The following is a 21,504-nucleotide window of genomic DNA, read 5'->3' as shown; positions in this document are numbered from 1 at the left end:
AGAAAATGCTTTTCCTTTGAAGAATAAAATTAATAAATTAGATTTTTGGAACGACAAGCTGGTCTTGTTTATTCATGATCTAGTTACCATTAGCTGATCCATTTACCTTAGTGACTTAATTAAAATGTTATGTGCATGAAAACCATGGTAAGAGATGATAAACCACAGATGTATATAAATGTGTAAATAGTTTGTGAATAGGTTCTGATTAATTAGGTCACATGATTCAGTTGCTTAAAATTGTCTTGTTGGTTTATAGGCCTTGTGAGTGATTTGTGATTAATGGTGAGTATCTTGGTGTTGGGTAGAGTTGTTGAGACAGTTTTTCTATAGGGGCGCTGGATCAATTCCTTGGTAGCAGAGTTACGGTTGCTATGGTAACTGTCATGCTACATGGTAATTACATAGGATCGATGTTTAACATATGTTGAGTTTGTTCAGTTGTTATATGTGGTCGAAAGTTTTTTCCCAGCAGTGTGAAAATTCCTGGTTTTGTGCCGGCATAAGAGTAGTGTAACAGGTGGAGTTGCACAGTGCATTTGTTCTGTTTCAAAATAGTGGTATTGTCATATATCACTAGTGTTGTGGACGTACAGCACAAGTTTAGGGATTCTAGGTGTGTAAGGTAAAATGTATAGTGAGGATTGTCTATGAAATTGTAGCTTTTGAGTATAGGGACTTGGTGCCTGTTTTAAAACTCACTGTGAAAAGAGTAGTAGATTTTATCCAAGCTTGAGTGAAGGGTAAGGTAGCGTCGCCTATTCTTATTAGTGAGTGAGGATTTCATTTGTTGGTTAAAGTCCTACCAAGAATCATGTATGTATGGTTAGGGTTTTTTCCGTTTGAATGTGCGTAAATGATTTTGTAATATATGATCGAGTCAAACTTTGAATCGTCACTTTATGTGCATTCAGAGGGAAACGAGTTCGTTATTACCTGTTAGAAGGGTGGAGTAAGGCTACTTACTTTACCAACGAATTTAAATATTCTGTGAGAATAGCGTTGTCTATTCCACGCAAAAGAATATCTGAGTGTCTGTAAAAGCTATCACTTTATTTTAGCGAAACAGACAAGTGGTTTGTTTTTCTGAAGTTACTGAAGTTACTAACTGATTTTTATTGAAAAGTTGTGTTAAAATGGCGCTGTGAAAATATTTTGTGAAGGAGGGGTGAGCTCAAGGAGCGAGAGACGAGAAGCTGCAGCGACAGTATACGTCACAGGGTCCGCGCTGTGATTGGCTAGCATACGTCACAGCAAGCGCACTGATTGGTTCACGTGACTAAGACGAGCTGACAGCTGATTGGTTTATCCTGAAAGCAGTAATTCTATTGGTTGAGCAAGGTGGTGACGTAGCTTAACCTGATTGGCTTGTTGGTGTGTTTCGCGCACGGATTGGTTGGTTTTGCGGAACAACCAGGAAACATTTACGATCTATTCTAGAGTAAGCGGAATCGTTTAAAAACATGGATTATTATTATATTAAGCAGAAAAAGAAACTTTCATGGTTTCAGAAATTGAAAAATAAATTGAAATCTGACAAGAAAATTGAAACGCGAGGTGGAAAGTTACTTCATAAGTATAAAACACCTGCAGCTTATATGGAAGGTGAATATGGTTATCATACTTGCCTATGGTTTGAAAATTGGATGGATTATACCAAGAATGATGGTGTTTTAGCATGGCCGGAAGATGGTTCCTTTAACATTAAGGTAATGAAAAATTTAAGAGACAAGATGATGACATTTGAACCAAACCTAGACCTACACAATTTGAGGCTTTAGCTGAATGGGAGGATGAGATGTTTGAATTGGAACGAGAGAATAAAGGCATAACAAGAGGTACCAGATTAGACATAAATAGGGAAACTCATGAGGATAGAATGCGTCGATGGATACGTAGTGCATGTGATGGTCTGTATCCGGCAAGATTTGGTGAGGCAACTACTCAAAACAATGTCCGAAAGAAAAATAATAATGCTGAAGAAAGTGAATTAGAAGATCCAGTCTTAGAAGAAATTTATATTACTAAACAGAGACAGTCTCCATATCAACCAGTTTGTTCATTTTCTTCCCCGAGAGTTCCTCCAGGAACTACTCCAAGAGCACCTCCTAGAGAAATTTTTGATGAGGCATCTCCCAGATTAAATTCAAATAATGCATAATTTCCTGAAAGAGTAGAAACAAGATCTAGCTCCAGTATATCTGGAGAAAACAGAAATTATGCTGAAACTCCAGTTCGCAGAAATGAAACCCCGAGAAATGTAATGAGAACAGAAGGATGTGGGGAAATGCCAAATACTTCAGAATATTTTCGAACAAAAGAAGAATTAATACAGCAGTTAACTCAAAGCATGGAAGCAGTAACGGTACCAGTAACGATTGGACCTGTTCAGCCAGTATTTGATCAAAGAGAAGTTAGACATTCAGCTTTAACTATTCCATTAAATGCAGAAATCCAGAAAGTGGCAGAACATTTTATTCAGATTTATCAGAAATTCACCGAGAAAAAACAATGATGCCAGATTTAACTTTTAATCAAAGTCCGTAATGTAGAACACCAACTGGTGCAGAATCTGATGCTGATTCGCCAGAAAAGAGCATAAATAAAATAGATTTATCGCATACCCCAAAGACTCCAGAAATTAAATTACTTGATGTTGCAAAATTGAAAGCAGATTTGGAGGAATTAATTATTGGCACAATTGGACATGACAATTTAAAGCAATATCAGGATGATGAATTATTGTTTATTTGCAAAAGCATACAATAGAAAACGAAAACAAAGTATGATCAATTAGAGGAATTAGCTGTTGAATTGAAATTGATTTGAATAGACAGAAACATTTGGGAAAGAGTTACAGAGTGGATTTCTCTGAGAAAGACATTGAAAGCATGAATACCACTGGAAGAATTATTCACATAAAAGAATTAATTGTGTTCCTAAAAAGAATGGGTGAATTAAGTAAATGGAGCGTAAAATGAACAAAGAAAAGAGAGGAAGAAATGAGAGAAAGGAGGAGAAGTAGCTGGTCAGTTTCCAATGAGAGAAATTGCTGGTGGTGGATATGTGCATGTTCCTTGGACAAGGCAGGACATTTTATTGTTCACCAATGATTTCCCTCGGCTGAGAGAAAAGCCTGTGGAATTGGATAGATTTATTAAGGTTTCAAAAGTTCTGTGGATTGATGTTGATGGATTCTTTGACATTGTTGTCCCATCGGATCTTTGGACAGAATGTAAGATTTCTGTAAGTTGGCCCAAAGAAGAACCTGCTCGAGATAGAATAACAGGTGCTCCATCAGCAGATGTTATGAATCTTTATGACAAAGTAATTGTGTGGTTGAAAAACAAGATTGCCCCAAAAGAAGTTGGTTGGGTTAAAATAGACCGAACAAATCAAGAGCCAAAAGAATCAGTACATTCATTTTATGAAAGGTTACTGTTGGTTTTTAAACAATACAGTGGCTATGAAAAATTAAGTGAAAAGGATATGAGCCACTTTATATACAGGTTTGTTTATGGCTTAAGACCTGAAATTGGTGAAATGATTAGGAACGGAATTGTTGGTTGGCAATCACTATCAGTTGATGACATTTTGAGAAAAGCAAAATATTGTAGTGATGAGATAGACGCAAAGCAAAAGGAGCTGAAAGAAAAGGCAATGTGGGCACAGGTGAAGGTAGCTGAACAGCAAATAGCAACTCTGGAAAACAAAAATGTAAATCAGAATCAAGGAAAATTTAAGGGTAATAAGCCTAGATTGATGGGTAATATTGAAGATTTAAAGCAAAAAATCCCATGTTTTAATTGCGGCGAAATTGGACACTGGAAGTGCGAATGTAAAAATCCGCCCAGAAATTTAAAAAATACATCATTAAATCCGCAGATGCAGAATGAGATAAATCTGCAGCAACAGCTACAGCAACAGCTACAGCTACAGCGACAGGTAGTGAATCAGCAGAGTCAGATTCCACAACCACCACTTCCAAATTGTGTAAATGTGCAGGGATATAATACAGAAACGGGATTCTGCGGAGGAGAGCAGGTAAACAGATCGCAAATAGTGAATGTGCAAAATGTTTCTCAACAGTATTTGTTGAATGAAAATGGGGGAAGTGAGTCTGAGGATTACTTATGACGGTGCCTGAGAGAGGGGGAAGAGTGTGTGCTTGGAGCCACTCTTGAGGTAGACCAATCAGGTCCATTTGTTAATGGTAATGTGAATGATGTAGAAATCACTTTTCTTGTGGACATAGGTGCTACCCGTTCTACTGTTAGATCAGTGGAAATAGAAAACCTGCCTCTCTCTGGTGATACCATCCAAGTAGTTGGTGTAGCTAATCAACAAATTAAAACAGATTTAACAGAACCTGTCAAAGTTGAAATTGGTCAATTTAAAGACAAACATAGATTTGTAGTTTGTAACAGCAGTCCTGTAAACTTGTTAGGGAGGGACATTTTATGCAAGATGAATTGTAAAATATATTGCTCACCGGATAATATTGAGCTCCAAACTCAAGAGGAAGATGGGCTTTACAGGTTAACAATGTTAATGGTTGAAGCAGAGAAAAGGTAATTATTTCCTGCATTTGATAAAAACAATCTTCCTGAAGAATTAAAAGAAACAATCAATGCTAAAATTTGGGATCTTACAGGAAGTGAAATGGGTTTGATGAAAAATGTGGAGCCAGTTAAAATTACAGTGAAACAAGGAGTAGATTTTCCAAACATTCCTCAGTATAAAATGAAGGCAGAAACTATTGAAGGTGTTATACCCGTAATTGAGAAATTCATAAAACAAGGTGTTCTAAAAGAAATTGAAAGTAGTCCATGCAATTCACCGATCATGGGAATTAAAAAGCCAAACGGAACTTTCAGGATTGTTCAAGACCTGAGAAAGGTTAATCAGATAGTTGTTCCATGTTGCCCAGTTGTTCCAAACCCAGCGGTAATTCTTTATCAGATTCTGCATGATGCAGAATGGTATACAGTTATAGACCTTTGCAACGCATTCTTTACTGTTCCATTGCATCCAGAAAGCCAGCAAATGTTTGCGTTCACGTTCCAGGACCGTATCTTAGCATGGTGTCGTATCCCACATGGGTATACAGAGAGTCCATCTATTTTTAATCAGTTGCTAAAGAAATCCTTAGAGAATCTAGATTTACCTGGAAAAACGACATTAGTGCAATACATAGATGACCTCCTTGTGGCTGCAAAAACAAGAGATAACTGTGTAACAGATACTATTACTCTTTTAAATCATTTGGCAGATGAAGGACATAAAGTGTCTCCTGCAAAATTACAGTTTTGCAAACAAGAAGTAAAATGCCTTGGTCACAGAATTGCAAAAGGAATCAGGCAAGTGACAACTGAGAAAATTAAAATGATTCAGGTAATGCAACGTCCAAGAACACAGAGACAGGTCAGAATGTTTCTAGGAATGGTTGGTTATTGTCGTCAATGGATTAGTGGATTTTCAGTAATTGCAAAACCACTGCAGAGACTGACAAAAGCAGACATAAAAGACCCGATCATCTTAACAGAAACTGAGCTAGAAGCTTTTGAACAGCTAAAAAGGGGTCTGTGTGAAGCACCTGCTTTAGGTATGCCAGATTATGAAAAGGAGTTTGAGCTGTATTGCAGTGAAAGGGAAGGATGTGCATTGTCAGTTTTGATTCAAAGACATGGAAAACTGAGAAAGCCAATAGCTTATTTCTCAGCAGTTCTTGATCCTGTTGCAAAAGCATTACCAGGCTGCTTAAAAGCAGTAGCTGCAACAAGTGTAAGCCTTGAACAGAGCGAGGGAATAATAATGGGATACCCTGTAAAAGTGTATGTACCCCATTCAGTTGAAATTCTCCTTACCAGAAGCAAAACACAGCATTTGACAAGTAACAGGTTAACTAAATATGAGAAAATTATTCTGGGATCAGATAATGTCTCGATTGCGAGGTGTGTGAATTTAAATCCTTCCACATTATTGCCTGATGCTACTGTAACAGAAATCAGAAATGAGAATGACATTGATCATGAGTGCTTAGATGTTTTAGAATATTATACTAAACCCAGACAGGACATTAAAATGTCCTGTTAGCAGAATCAGATTTTGTTTATTTTGTTGATGGTTCATGTTTGAGAACAGATGGAGGTGTTTTGAGAGCAGCATATTCTATCTGCACAGTTGCAGATGTAGTGGAAGCCTCTTGTCTCGAAGGAATTCGTTCAGCTCAAGTAGCAGAATTGATTGCTTTGATTCGTGCATGTGAAAGAGATCAAAACTTAAAAGTTACCATAGTGACTGATAGTCAATATGGATATGGCGTTGTCCATGATTATGGTCAGCTTTGGTCTCAAAGAGGTTATTTAACTTCGGCGGGAAATCCAATAAGGAACGCCGATTTGATTAAAAGGTTAATTGACGGAATTCAGTTACCAAAGAAAATTGTTGTCGTGAAATGTACAGCACATAAAAGAGGCGAGGACTATATTACGAAGGGAAATGCTTACGCTGACGAGATAGTAAAGTTCTGTGCGAAAAATAATATGTCAATCAATCGGGAAAAAAACAATGAACATGTTTTGAATTCACTTATGCTAACATCTATAGTTGAGACATGGCAAGGAGTAAAAGATTTACAAGATGAGGCAGATGATGAGGAAAAAGACAGATGGTTAAAAGCAGGTTGCAGACAGAGGGAAGAAGATGAAATTTGGGTTTACAAAGATGACAGACCAGTTATGCCAGATAGCATGATTGCTGACATGGCTAGAATGTATCATGGTCAAGGACACATTGGAAGAGACTCTATGATTAGGTTGTTTAGGCAGACATGGTACAATCCAAAGTTCAGACTAATTGCAGAATCTTTTTGTCAGAGATGCTTGATCTGCCAACAGATCAACACAAACAGAAAAACAGTTGTGAGCATGGGAACCATAGGACGGGAGGGTGGTCCTTTTACCAGATTGCAAATGGATTTCATTGACATGCCACGCCACAATGGATTAAGATACGTCCTAGTGATTATCGATCTGTTTTCAAAATGGGTAGAAGCGTTCCCAACACGTCACAATGATTCAGTTACTGTGGCTAAATTGCTTTTAAGGGAAATCATACCAAGGTACGGTTTTCCAGTGACGGTCGAGACTGATCGCGGAACACATTTTGAAAACAGATTGTTACAAATGGTTTGTGAAGCACTGAATATTGAGCAAAAGTTGCATTGTGCATACAGACCAGAAGCATCAGGTGTTGTTGAGCAAGTGAATAGCACAATCAAAAATAGATTAGCCAAAATGTGTTTAGCGACAGGAATGAAGTGGACAGATGCACTACCACTTGTTTTGATGTCACTGAGAAGTACTCCAGATAAAAAGACAGGTTTAAGCCCTCATGAAATACTCATGGGCAGAGTCATGAGACAAGCTTTTGTACCAGTTGGTAAAATAATGAGCATTAATGATAGCGTCATTTTGGATTATTGCAAAAACCTCTCTGCCGTCGTGACTTCTGTGTTCCATCAGGTAGGAACTGAAGTGTTAACAAGAGAAAAGGAACAAGCTCATGATCTGTTCCCCGGTGACTGGGTGAGGACAAAAGTACATCGAAGAAGAAACTGCCTAGTACCCAGGTGGCAAAAGGCAAGACAGGTGATACTTGTTACAACTAATGCAGTAAAGTGCAAAGGATTGAAGAGGTGGATTCATGTAAGTCACACCATTCGTGTACCTCCACCTGAAAATCCTGATGAAGGTGATACTACAGCTGATTCAGATTCTGAAGAAGAACCTGAAAAAGATCCAGATACTGAAAATCGACAGGAAAGTCGACATCTGGAAGATTCAAATGTGAATGAGGCATTGAATGAAGAAATTGAAGAAGTTGTGATACAAGACTCTGAAGATGATGAAGATCTTCTAGAAAAAGAAGCAGGAAAAGAGTCTGATCAAGTGGTGATTCAAGATCAAGAGAGTATTGAAAAGCAGATTGGAAGCTCTGAAAGCAGGAACGAAAATTCTGAAACTGGGAAGTTGGAAGTGATTGAAGAAGAAGGAGAAGACGAAATTCCAAGTACCAGTTATAAGGATGATGTTCCTAACAGAGTGAAACTGCCGAGTAAAGAAGAACCTAGATTTCGAATTGAAATCTCAGATACTGAATCAGATGAAAGTGATGAAGATTCTGAAATAAGAAATTTTAGAAAAAGAGCTTGGAGAGCAGAGTGTAATCAATCTGAACCAAAGAAGAAAATATTGAGAAAAGGAGATAATTGTCTGACTCCAATTGAAAAAGAATGTCTGAAATTCAAATTGGTAAACAGATCAAAAGAGCAGGTTAATGAAATCTCAAGTCAGAAAGGAGATTCTGATAAGAAAACTCAAACAGGAAAGAAAATAGAAGTGATTAGTAGTAGAGCAAAGAGAGTAGTGAAACCTAACCAGAAGTACAAGTCCCCTGAGTGGACATATATAATCATCCCACCTGTGGTGGAGGTGAATAGTAGTAGTCAGAAAGATTTGGATGATATCAGTGACATTGATTGATTTTGTTTTTGTTCTTGGCATAAGGCTGAAGAAAATGTGTTCGGTGACACAAGGTCGAAGAAATTGTGTTAGCTGGAAAAACACATTGTTGTAAGACGTAAGGTCGAAGAAAAGCTGTTAGAAAGCTGTTAGAAAGTAGTTTATAGTTTTTGTGATACTTTTGTTGAAAATTAGTTGTATGCTACACAAAAGAAAGAAGTATCTTAGGGAAAAGAAGAGGATTTATAAGCTCAGAAAAGAACAAGATAAGGAAATAGAACTAGAAGAGTTTCGTAGATCACAATATGAGAGTTACAAGCAGACAGCAGAAACAAAACTTTTGAGACACTAATACAGTGAAAGTCAAAACATGTTCAAGGGTTTAAAATTTTTGCTAACATTTTGGGTGTAGTTTGGTGATTTTGAAATCACCAGATGAGGGAGTTGATGGAGCGAGATTCAGAATAAAATTTTGTTTTGACTCGCAAAGTTAAACTTCCATAATAAATAACCGTATTAATTGATTTGTGGTGAATTATTAACCAACCTAGATTAAAATGCATAACATGACACGTGGGACTAATACATGTGCTCTTTGTTGCATTTGCAAGTGCGTTGAAAATAATAGACTAACCTTGTCTATTGTCTTTGTCAGTATTAAATGCTGCTGTTTAATTAATGGCATGTGCTTATTTGTGTGCCTATGTTATGTCTTTGCGTCTTTTATGTGGCATAAGTTTGTGGAAAGTTCTGTGGCTTGTGCTTAAGCTAGGTAACATTAATTAACGGGTTAATAATTAGCAAAGGGGGTGGGTAACAGAATGGGTCTCAATTCTCTAATTAATTAATGTCTTGTGTTTGTTTGAATACTAGTTACCAAGAGAAAGGCTTAAGGCCTAGCGTTTAAAGATGGTGTTTAGAATCCTGTCCAGAGTGGAGCCCTGCACGTATTCTGAAGTGGAAAACTTTTACCACATCGACAGTTGTCAAAGAAATACTGATGAATGACTTTTGTGCAGGACGTGCTCTGAGTGTAACAAAATCAAGGACAGGATGCGGCAAATCTGCCAAGCTGAGGAAGTAACGGTCTGTTACTTGAAGAATGTTGCATTTCCGAGGAAGCTAAAGACATGTATTTAGTTGGACAATGGAGCCAAAGAAAAGGCTTGGTTTTGGGTTGAAAACGTGATGAGCTGACATGGACTGACATCTGTCAGCCAATAAGAACTCTGGATGGCAAAAGAAAGAATACATTTTAGTCAGATTATCTAGACAGAAAAGGTATAAAACTTGGCCCCTTTGACAGGAGGGAGTTTCTCGCTTTCCGATTCCAGAAGGGCGTGTCGTGCTGGACTCTTGGCGCACGTAAGGATAATAGGCCCAAATGATTTTTCCCTTACAGGTGGAGCAAAGAATAGTTAGGGAAATAGATTGAGGGATTGAAAACTGTTATTTTGCCTTAAACATGTTTATTGATTTGCTTTAAAATGACAGATTAATTGTTCTTTCCTCATTAAATGCTGCTTAATTGCTAATAAAATAATGATTTATTAAAGAAAATGCTTTTCCTTTGAAGAATAAAATGAATACATTAGATTTTTGGAACGACAAGCTGGTCTTGTTTATTCATGATCTAGTTACCATTAGCTGATCCATTTACCTTAGTGACTTAATTAAAATGTTATTTGCTTGAAAACCATGGTAAGAGATGATAAACTGCAGATGTATATAAATGTGTTAATAGTTTGTGAATAGATTCTGATTAATTAGGTCACATGATTCAGTTGCCCAAAATTGTCTTGTTGGTTTATGGGCCTTGTGAGTGATTTGTGATTAATGGCGAGTATCTTGGTGTTGGGTAGAGTTGTTGAGACAGTTTTTCTATAGGGGCGCTGGATCAGTACTAACATTGGAATTCGCTGCCCATTATGCTCCACTATGCTAAGTGCCAGCACACCCTCACAGGCGATAGAGCACTTTACAAACACACATAACACAACACTTAATATCATATCTCCTATCATTCAGAAAATAGTTAAAGGCTTTCTGTTTATCTTCTAGCTCTGTTCTCAAGTTATGTGAGCACCATTAACCAGAGCCATATGGTAATAGGCGTATTACATACAAATTTCAAATGTAACAGGACACTGCTTCCATGACAGGAAATATAATAGGCTCCCTTCAGGCTAAAAGACTGAAGTTCCAACCAACGAGAACACATATTGCGTAGAACAGAAAGCAGGACAGCTCTTGGGAAACCCGGGGACAAGATAAACAAGGTTGTGAGAGACTTCTATGAAACAATCTATACAATGTTTATTAAAGGCCGCCTGCTGGACGTCCGGGCATACCTGCAGATCTGTGCTTGGCTGCTTATAGATGAGGTAAGAGATTTCCCTGAAGAGATGAAAAATAACAAACAAAGCTAAAATACAGGAGGTCTGCAGGTCGGGCACTTTAATGAGATAATAAGACTCTGGGGCCAGAAGCCTCCCAATAGCCTCCTACAAAACCTTCCTCTCAAAGCCCTTTTCAACACCTTCACATACCACTGAAGTGTCACTCCACCACATGTAAGGCTGAAATAACTCAAATACAGGCATTGGGGGATTGCCCTCTTGAATGCAGTTGTGAAAATATTCACTAAAATCTATACTAACGGGTTAGAAAAGCTGTTATCCTGATTAAATTTGCATTATACAGTATAGACAGTGAAGAGACAACATTAGGAGAGTAGCACACCTCGTGGAGAAGGTGAGCAGAAAGAGACTCCTGGTGATGATACTTTATTTATTTAAAAAGTTTTTGTATAGCGCGAACAAGACCCTTGGGTATCGCAGCGCTTTACAATGAGTGAGGTAGATGAGATACAATCAAGCATATTCCAACAGATACAGTTTTCTACAATAGAGCTATGTCTGGTTAAGTAACGTCACAAAGTACAGCTCAGTAAAACAGAATACACAGTTACCATGGTCAAACGTGGAGCTTCAAAACGAATAGACTCGTCTATGGAAGGTATTTGCTAAGTTAGAAAAGTTTTTAATTCCCTCTTGAATGATTCTGTGTGTGTTATTTTTCTAATGTTTGGTGGGAGAGAGTTCCAGATTCTGGGTGCTGCTCCTGAGAAAGCTCTATCATAGGTTTTCTTCTTCCGGAAGATGGGTGGTTTCAGTATTAACTCCTTGATACGATTGTTAAATAAGGAGAAGAAATTTATCGGGTGAGTTGGGAGTTCCTCAAAGCCGCCTTAGATAAGATCTGACTGGGTATAAAAGCCTGACAGCATCCTTCAGGTTGAATGCTCAAAGGACCCATGGGTTCTCACTACAGAGGCACTAGGCATGGTTGCTTGCTCTCCCCACTTCTATCCGCATTGGTGGTACAGCCACTAGCTATGTAGATCAGGGCCAGGACTGACATTAAGGGGCTTTATCCCATTTGCTGGGAAGATACAATTTGTTTCTGTTAGCCAATGATATCTTACACTCTGGAGCAAACTCTCCCAGTAGTGATCAAAGCGTCAGAACAGTTTGAGGGAGTCTTGTTCTTCAAAATTAAAAAGCCAAAATCAGTGGGTTAGAATCTGATACTCCATGCTTAGAATGTTCAGCCGGAAACTTACTGTACGTTTTACTTAGGATCCACACTTGATTAGATAACGAGGACTGCACATAACATACAGAATAGAAAGTTGGAAAGAGCATAACTGCCAAATCTCAGGAGACCTATTTATGACGACCAAAGATGATGATCAGTGGTGCCTTCTCTATATTTCCTGGCTGGGGCACACGAATGTTAAGATGAATATTGTACTGAGAGTCCTGTATGTCTTCCAGCCTCTCTCAGTTGGTAATTTGATTTTTTTTTTTTTTTTTTTAAATATCATGGTCTGATTACATGTTGTGTAGAAGCGTTTGATGTCCGATATAATAGATCAGGGGTACAGATTCACTAGTCACAACCCCTTTTACTAGAATATTTGGCCATTAGGCCACTTGCTTGTTAATTAAAGAGCTGGTCGTGGTGGCAGTAGAAGCAGATCGGAATACAACGTTTTCGGGGGTTGTTGTGGCTCAAATCACAAATATCTTCGGTGAAGCTAGACTAAAACCGCCAAAAAGTTGCCAACATTTGCTTGGTTTATGTGGCACGCAAAAAAAAATAATAGATACAAAATGACTATTTAGGCAAAATCGAATAATTATTTTGGATAAACTGTGACATTCGTTATAATGTTTCACGGCTGTATCTAAGGCAGATGCAAATTTAGAAAATATTTTGTAATCGCAAATGTTGGCTTACATTCCGAGTATGTGATGAGTGAACTCAAATAGCAGACAAAGAGTTAAACAGGAGGAAAAAGGGAAACGAAAATACATGTTTGAAGCTGATCATAGTTGGGGTCTGGTGGGAATGTTGTTATGTTAAAAATTTGTTATAGCGCAAAACAGCTGCCCCGGCAACGGGGCGTCCCGGCGCTGAACCATAAAAAACACCTGAGGGAAGAGGGAGAAACAACAGGAGTTTAGATCAGGGAAAACAGATGGGTTTTAATTGCCTTGCGAAAGACCGTCAGGTTGGTCATGGAGCGAATGTGTAGCGGTAGGGAGTTCCAAAGTTTAGCCCCCAAAACCTTGAAAGATCGGCCACCCATTCTGCTAAGCCTAGTTCGAGGGACAGACACAAGGTGCTGTCCTAAGGAGCGCAGGGCACGCTGGGGAGTGTAGGGTATTAGGAGTGGGCGTAGGAGTCCAGGACATTCTGATCTGAGAATTTAAAAGGCAGTGGTGAGAGTCTTCAATTGAATTCGAGACTCAATCGGCAGCCAATGTAGTTTCCGGATGGTAGCTCTAGCAGAGCACCTACGGGGAAGGCCCACCACTGCTCTTGCTGCTGAGTTTTGAACCCGTTGCAGCCGTGCCGTTTCTGCTTTATTGGTGCCTATGAATAGGGCATTGCAAACACAATTGGCATAGTCCAACCGAGCAAGGATGGTGGATTGAACGATCAGTTGGCGCGTTTTGGAGTCGAAGAAGCCAAGTATCGGATTGAGGCTCCTCAGCAGACCCACACAAGTAGCTGCCACTTTCTTTGTGTGGGTCTGAAAATTGAGCGAGGAGTCCAGCCAGACACCCAGATTCTTCACCACAGTTTTTGGCGATGGAGTGGGGCCAAGCAAGGACGGCCACCAGCGTTCGCTCCAGTAGCAGGGATTCTTTCCAAGGAGCAGCACCTCTGTTTTCCCGGCGTTCAGTTGTAAGCAGTTACGCGTCATCCATTGCGCAACTGCCGCTAGGCCATCCCTAAATTTCGCAGCTGAAATTGAGGGGCCCTCAGTCAGAGTGATGACCAGCTGCGTGTCGTCAGCGTACGACACCAGCATAAGGTCCCACTCTTTTGCCACTACTGCGAGAGGCTGGACATAGAGATTAAAAAGGGATGGGCTAAGCGCCGATCCCTGGGGAACTCCTTGTTCGATGGAATGGGGCTGGGAAATAAATGGGGGGGCTGAAACCCGGAAGGACCTATCCATCAAAAAGGACCGAAACCACTCAAGGGCCAGATCACAGATCCCTATAGCCTCGAGACGTTTTAACAGGATATTATGGGAGACCGTATCAAAGGCTGCGCTGAGATCAAGTAGAATCAGCGCAGCACTCTGACCGGCGTCCAGTATGTTCCGGAGGTATTCAATGGTAGTCAGCAGGGCGGACTCAGTGCTGAATCCTGGCCTGAAGCCATTCTGGGATGGATCTAGAATATTGTTTTGGACCATGTGATGGGATAATACTTTATTCACATGGGCTTCTGCCAATTTAGATGCCCATGGAAGCAGCAAAATGGGTCTAAAGTTTTCCGGCTTTGTGGGGTCTATCGTAGGCTTTTTAATAATAGGGGATACCCATGCTTGCTTCCAGCAGGTGGGAACCACAGCCGAGGAGAAGGAGAGATTAAGCAGAGTGGCCAGGGGAGGGAGAAAAAAATCTAGTGATTCTAGAAATTTGGCTGGTCTCATAGGATCTGTGGGAGAACCGGACTTAACCTTTTTACATAGTTTGGCTAGGTCGTCGTGGGTTATGTTAGGTATAAGTGACAGCCTAGAATTGTCGGCCAAAGGGTTAAGAGGGTTTGGGAGCTCAGGAAAATCCTGTGGAAAAGTGTTGTAGATTTTCCTCACTTTTTCTATAAAGAAAATAGCGAGGTCCTCACATTGTTGTGAGGAGGTAATACATGATACCGGGTTAGAGCTATTTTGGAGATTTTGTACCAATTTGAAAATAGTTTTGGTGGGGTTGGAACTTGAGTCAATTTCCTTAGCATAAAAGGATGCACGAGTAGTACGTATCGCCTTATGGTACGTCCTTAGCTTTGACAAGTAGAGGGCTTTATCATGGTCCTTATACTCCTTTCTCCAGCAGCGTTCAGCTCTTTTACATTCTTTCCGCATGGTTTTAAGAATCTCATTGTACCATGGGTTAGTAGGGAAACTGCGGGTTTTAGTCCATTTGGCTGGGATTAGGGTATCAAGCCCTGTGGTAATCCACTCATGGAAAGCAGCATAAGCTGCATTGATGTCACTGTTCTTGGCATTAGAGTGGAGATTTCCTAGATTTAAGATAAGATCACCAGGTAAAAGTTTATGCCATGGCCTCTTATAACAGGGACTAGAAGTATTTTTAATGAGCGGTTCTCTAACCCTCATGGTACATCTAATAAGGAAATGGTCAGTCCAACCCATGGGTTTGGGAAGGTCAGCCGTGGCCTCTAAGATGTTGGTAAAGACGGGATCTAGTAAGTGCCCGGCAGAATGAGTGGGGGTATGAATGAGAGGGTTGAGCTGTAGGGCTATCAGATCCGCCAACAAGTTTTTGATGGTGGGGTCAGACACGGAGTCAAAATGGAGGTTAAGATCTCCCAATATGGTGAAGTTGGGGGAAGACACTACAAAAGTGTGAGCTACTTCTAGAAGTTCTTCAATGAACCTAGAGGCTGGGCCGGGCAGACGGTAGATATATAGCCCAGAGAGGGCAAACTGGGGACTAGTAGTGATCTTAAACCGTGCGCTTTCGCACCCCCAGATGTTTTCCTTCGTAAAGGAGCAGTTATATACTGTTCGATATACAACAGCTATCCCACCACCCCTTGAATCTCTATTTATGATTTTCATAGAGAAGCCCTCGGGCAGCGTGAGGTCTGGATGCTAGTCTGGTCATCATGGAGCCAGGTTTCGCATAAAAACAAAATATCTGGGCTTTCATCCATTAAAAGGGTGTGCACTTCAGCGTGATGTTTAGCAAGGGATCTAACATTCAGCTGGAGGACCAAAAGGGGGGGAGTATTTTTGGGCAGTAGTTCTACAACTAGATAGACTGGGTATAGGTGTAGTAAAGCTACAGGACTCACAATACAGACCTGTTTGTCCAAGGCAGCCTCCAAGCTTGTCGCATCTTATATCAGGGTTAAGTGCGAGGAGACGTTCTCTTTCATAATGAATTCTATGCTGTGTAATTTGTGCAGGGGGACAGGCGAGAGGCGATGTCCTGGCGATGACGGGCGCAGACGGGCTTGCCTTAGGCGCTCCCGCTGCGCTCGTCCGCTGCGCTTCCTCCAAATACACATGCTTTATAGAAATGAAAGAGATGGGAGGGGGCGTGGCCTCGAGGGGGCGTGGCCTCAGTGTACGCCGGTAATGGCGTCAGCTGTTTCTGGATGCGAGTGTGTCGCGGCAGCGCTAAGCTCCGCTGTGCGACTAGGTATAATGAAGGTCTCTGCCCTAATCCGAGCGTCAAGCACAGGGTGAGTTTTTAAAATCAACAACAATAAAGGTGACTCGCAAGTGATAGTTTTAAAAAAATACACAAACAGGTAATACAATGACGCTCCCGGCTTCCGCCTCAGGAGTAATGGTATAGCTGACTGCTGAAACGATAAGAGCCGTGTAGCGAATTCCTGGAGTGATTTGTATTCAGACAGGTATTCCTCAGAATGCAGAGGCCCACCCCACAGCCACAACAACATGTTGAACGTAAAAGGTAGTGCATTATTTTGCACTGGAGGAAATCTCTGTCTTTTAATCCGAAGGGCATTATTTTTGTGAGTTAAAAGATTTATGTGTAAAAAGATTCTTATAAAATGACTTTCCAAGCAAAACAGGCTGACAAGGGGAGGCTGCGACCTTAACCAGAAACCTACACAAAACCTATCAGCATCAAAAGCGTACTACGAAACACTGAACAACCCATTACTTCGTTTTTAGAAAATATATGCAATACGGTCAGCTGTATTCTAGGTTGGGTGCCATTGCTACCATTATTACGGTCACATTGCATTAAATTCTCGCTGTGTCATTATTTTGCATGTCATATTTCAATGAGCACATTATTTTAGCCCTGATGTCGATTCGACATTTTATGGAAAATCAAGTGCCATCACACTGAAGAAGAAACGAAGGATGGATAAAAACAGAAAGGCTGAGCAATATTTCTGACTCTTGGACACTCCCCACTTTATGGCTGAGAATCCCTTGTGATTGGAAGATACTTTAATGCGTGCTCGTAATCAATAACCATGTTATCATTAATTAGCCTAACCAAATGATGAGGACGTCTGTTTCTTTAAATAATTTCTGTTTTGCTACAAAATAAATCACATTTTCTAACTTATTTTTTGTGTCTCTCACAGAAATACTGTCTATTAATGATACGTTTAGGATCAAGCCCTACTGAACGACGTCTTGGAAAATATGTGATTACTTCTCTTTTATTATCAAATCTATCTAGGTATCCTTAACAGGGCTGTACTTCTGTGACTCTGGCCACAGGTGTATTTTACACATTTTATTATGCAGCAGTAGAAGCTGCTACTCCTTTCTCTTCTAGGCTTTTAGAGTGCGAAGGCATATTGGTTGACAATATAAAATCCCAGGTGCATTTTTTAAAATTATTTACATCTTTCTTTCTACATCTTTCGTACCACCATCCAATTATTTTCTTTTTCCTTCTCTTCGTTTTTTCAAAGTTCACCTCTTTCTTCCCACTTTTAGGCTGTGCCTCTGACGTTCATGTTCTCCCTTGTTTCCCTCCTCTTTCCCACAGGGTTTCTTTAATAATACTTTTTCATATTTTCCTTTCGTCTACCTCTTACATTGCTCAGTTTCATCTCAATCTTCATTTTCATCTTCAGCTTTCTTTTTTTACGTTCACGTTTCAACTATTTATTTGATGCTTCCTCTCTTGGTGAGATACTCAGTCTTTCCTCTAAAGAGCTTTCTCTTAGATTGTAAAAACTAGGAGGCGGATTAGGTGTCAGCTATATGCTTTTTTAAAAATATCTTGATTTGTTTTCTTTTTTTCTTTTCTTACTGTAATTGTTCTCCTTCTCATTACATTTTGCATGTAAATACAGAATAGTCAAAAGCAACATGCAGATCCGTATAGTACAACCGTGTGAAATCAATGTGCAGATTAGTGCTATACATTGCAGAGGCATAATCAATGCTTGTCATAGTTCTCACATGTAGCATCAGCAAATGGTAAACCATGCAATGTCATGATCGCCTGCTCACGGTTCTGCAGCGCTGTTAACAGTTTGCAATTGAGGTCACTAGCTCCATGCATGATTAAAAAATATGATTACACACAACATATACGCCGTCAGTAGACGTAGTGGAAATCTATGTACAGTCGCTTCAATACTAAACTGTAGTGTTTCGCAATAGGAAGGAAGGAGAGAAGATGGGGTGCACCAAATAAGACATATATTATCCAATAAACGTCTCTTAAGAACATACTTAAAGCAAAGAAATAAGTGGGCTGTCATTGATTAAGGATTATAATGATCTTCGCTGAACTGTGTGCAGGACGGTGTGCTGCCACCCTCGTAGTGAGGGAGTGCGTCAGGGCGGGACTCTAACTCATAAAAATTCTGAGGGGCAGTATTGTGTCGGTGGATGCTCTGGCAGGTAAATGGTGTGGGGTCCTCCACATCAAATTATTACTATGCTGCAGTTCCTAACAGTTGGTAATTCCCTTCCACTGATATTGTATCCCCCGTGATTCGGGACCGCTAGCATGCGCATTATGTGTCAACCGGGTGGGTGTCATCCGCATTGCCATTGCCCTCGTTGTTAAATGCTGAGAGTATAGTGTCCCAGTACTGCGCAATGGGGAATTTCTGTCGCCCTGCTGTTTCCTCCATGTGTAGTGCTGTGCTTTCTGCCTGAGCCCAGTTAGTAAGAGATCTCTTCCAGCTAATCAGTTCAGGGGGGGGGTCTGAGTGTTTCTATCTTTTTGTAATCAAGAGCTTTGCAACTATCAACCCCAAATCTCTAAACCGTGACGTAACTTTGTCTTTCTTGGTCGGTACATAAATTCCCAGTATGCAAACCTCCCATGAGAGCGGCAAGGACGAGTCTGTGCAGAGCGCTACGGATGTGGTGACTTCGCGCCAATAGCTTTGGAGGGAACCACAGGACCATAACATATGCAGTAGGTCTGCGTCAGACCGTCTCCAGCGCGGGCACTCAGAAGTAGTAATTTTGAAGTATCTGTTAATTTTATCGGGGGAGAGATAGGCCGTGTGCAAGATGTAAGGTTGGATTCATTTGTATTTGGAGCTTCTCTGTATATAAATGGGGCAGGCCAGGATATTACCTCATTCCTTGTCGGTCCACGTTTGGCCACGGTCCGCCTCCCAGCGGGCCGTGAGGGACATCATTGGTTTCAACGTGTGCGTAAGTAAGGCTGTCACCAGCCAATGTACTATGTGTGGCCCTGCCCCCATGACATATAAGTACTGTATTAATAAATGCATTGGGGGCTCAGTCGCTAGATCTCCCCGAAGAGTCGACAAGGCTCTCACTAAGGAGGTGTGTAGTAAGAATTGTCCTACAGGTAAGTCTATGTCATTCGCCAGAGCCTCGAAAGTTAATAGCGCACTGTCCCTATAGAGGTCGCCTAGAGTGTCCATGCCTGCCGCACGCAAATGTGTGAGGGCCTCTTCAGAAGTACCAGCTCTCCCCCTTAGTGTCCCTAGGAGTGGTATTATCGGGGCGTACGGAAGAGTCGCTCGGGTGAGATGCAGGCTCCTCCTGTAACATCTGTATGCTAACCCTAAATTTAGCTGGGACGGTCTTGGGGAATTGGCCGCAGGACGAAACAGATGATATATTTCAGTGCGAGTCCATGGCTGTTGCAAGGTTGCTATGTCATCCAAATTGCTGCCGATAAGCCACTTTGTTAACCATTGCAGCTGGGCGGCTACATAGTACAGTTCCATATTAGGAATTGCTAACCCCCCCCTGACTGGTAGGTGCATGTCATTTCCACAGCGCAACACGTGGCCTGCCCTTATTCCATATGAAGTCTCAAGACATGCTCTCTAAGTCTCTGAAGATTTTGGCTTGCACATAGACCGGGAGATTCGAAAAGTAATATAACAACTTGGGAAGGGCTATCATCTTCACTAGGGTGACACGACTCATAACATTCAGCGGGAGTGTTTTCCAAAACTGCACTTGGGCTCGCACCGCTGAGACCGCCCTGCCCTCATTAAGTTGCCTTCCAGCAAATCAGGTGTCCGATAAATAAATAGTTCTAGGTATCGGAAGGTGGTAGGATACCACCGGAGGCGTGAGCCATTGATACACACGTCCGTCTCCTCCATTAACGCATGAAAGGGGTACTCTCCCGATTTAGCCCAGTTAACCCGAAGGCTCGCCATCGCCTCAAAGGCCTTCAACACGCCCTCTATGGATGCGGGGATGGCAGCAATATCACGGACGTACAACGATAAACCGTTGGCGTACAGGGACACAGCATGTGTCCCGTCCCGTAGCGGTATAACCCAGTCTTTACCACTGCTACGGAGTAGCATCGCTAGCGGTTCCATGGCCAGGGCAAAGAGCAGCGGGGACAGCTGGCGGCCCTGGCGCGTACCCCACCTTACTTTGACAGGATCTGATAGGAGCCTTCCAGTATGGATCCGGACAGTAGGGGGTTGCACAGCAACTGGATCATACTGAGGTAATGGTCCCCGAGCTCATACTTATCGAGCACTGCCGCCAGGTAGGACCATTCCAAAGAGTCAAAGGCCTTTTCCAGATCGAGCACCAGGCAACCAGAGCGAGGCCATCCATGGCGTGCGTATTGCTGTACCCGAAAAAACAGACGGAGGTTTAGTGAGGTATTCCTGGTGGGAACAAAACCGTTCTGATCTTGATGCACCAATGTTTTCACTAAAGGTGAGAGCCGTCGAGCCAGCAGTGACGCAAACACTTTATAGTCAGTGTTAAGTAGCGCCAGCGGTCGATAGGACCCCAGGGATTCAGGGTTTTTGTCAGGTTTCAAGAGAGAGACCAATAATGCCTCATTCTACGTATTCATGCATGTAGACAGATCTAGAGCGGTCTCATACATCTTCAGCAACTGTGGCACTAAAATATACGCATAGGCTTTATAAAATTCGGCTGGCAATCCGTCCGGCCCCGGCGACTTCCCATTGGATAATGAGAATATGCCATCTCGTGTTTCCTCCCCAGAGAGAGGAGCATTCAGATCTTCTTTCTGTGTAGGTGTGGGATGTGGTAGTCCTATCTGTTAGGTGTCAGCTATATGCTTGGAACAAAAGGAAGACCTTCCCTCTGAAGACTGAGATGCATTGACCAACTGGAGTGAAATTGTGGGTCTGGTAGGTCACTGGAGCTCACCTAGTGGGTCATGACCATGCCTGCTATATACTGTTGAAGCATTTGAACGGTCAGAGGAATCAAAAAAACTCTTCTTAACAGACAAAGGATCACTGTGTTTGTTAGCATCCTCCTACTTCAGATTGGCAGACTTTATTTGTGCTATGTTAAATGAAGATTCAGGTGTACATTAGTTACAGGAAGATCTTGAGATATTAGAAACTTCTGCTCAACTACTATTTATCCAAGTTAAACAGTCTCTTTCTCAACCTGCTTGGGTGAAAAAGCTTA

At 41.2% G+C, this 21,504-nt stretch overlaps 1 protein-coding gene across 1 annotated transcript in view; it reads right to left on the bottom strand.

Annotated features, from left to right (window-relative positions):
• Positions 1-21,504, bottom strand: part of POLR3B (RNA polymerase III subunit B) — a 943,591-nt gene that overhangs the window by 359,260 nt on the left and 562,827 nt on the right. The gene's annotated exons all lie outside the window — the stretch shown is intronic.

The sequence above is a fragment of the Lissotriton helveticus genome, chromosome 1_1, assembly GCF_964261635.1.
Source record: "Lissotriton helveticus chromosome 1_1, aLisHel1.1, whole genome shotgun sequence".
In the NCBI taxonomy this organism is placed as follows: Eukaryota; Metazoa; Chordata; class Amphibia; order Caudata; family Salamandridae; genus Lissotriton; species Lissotriton helveticus.
The sequence above is the reverse complement of the archived record's forward strand: the minus strand, read 5'-3'. Positions and strand labels throughout refer to the sequence as shown.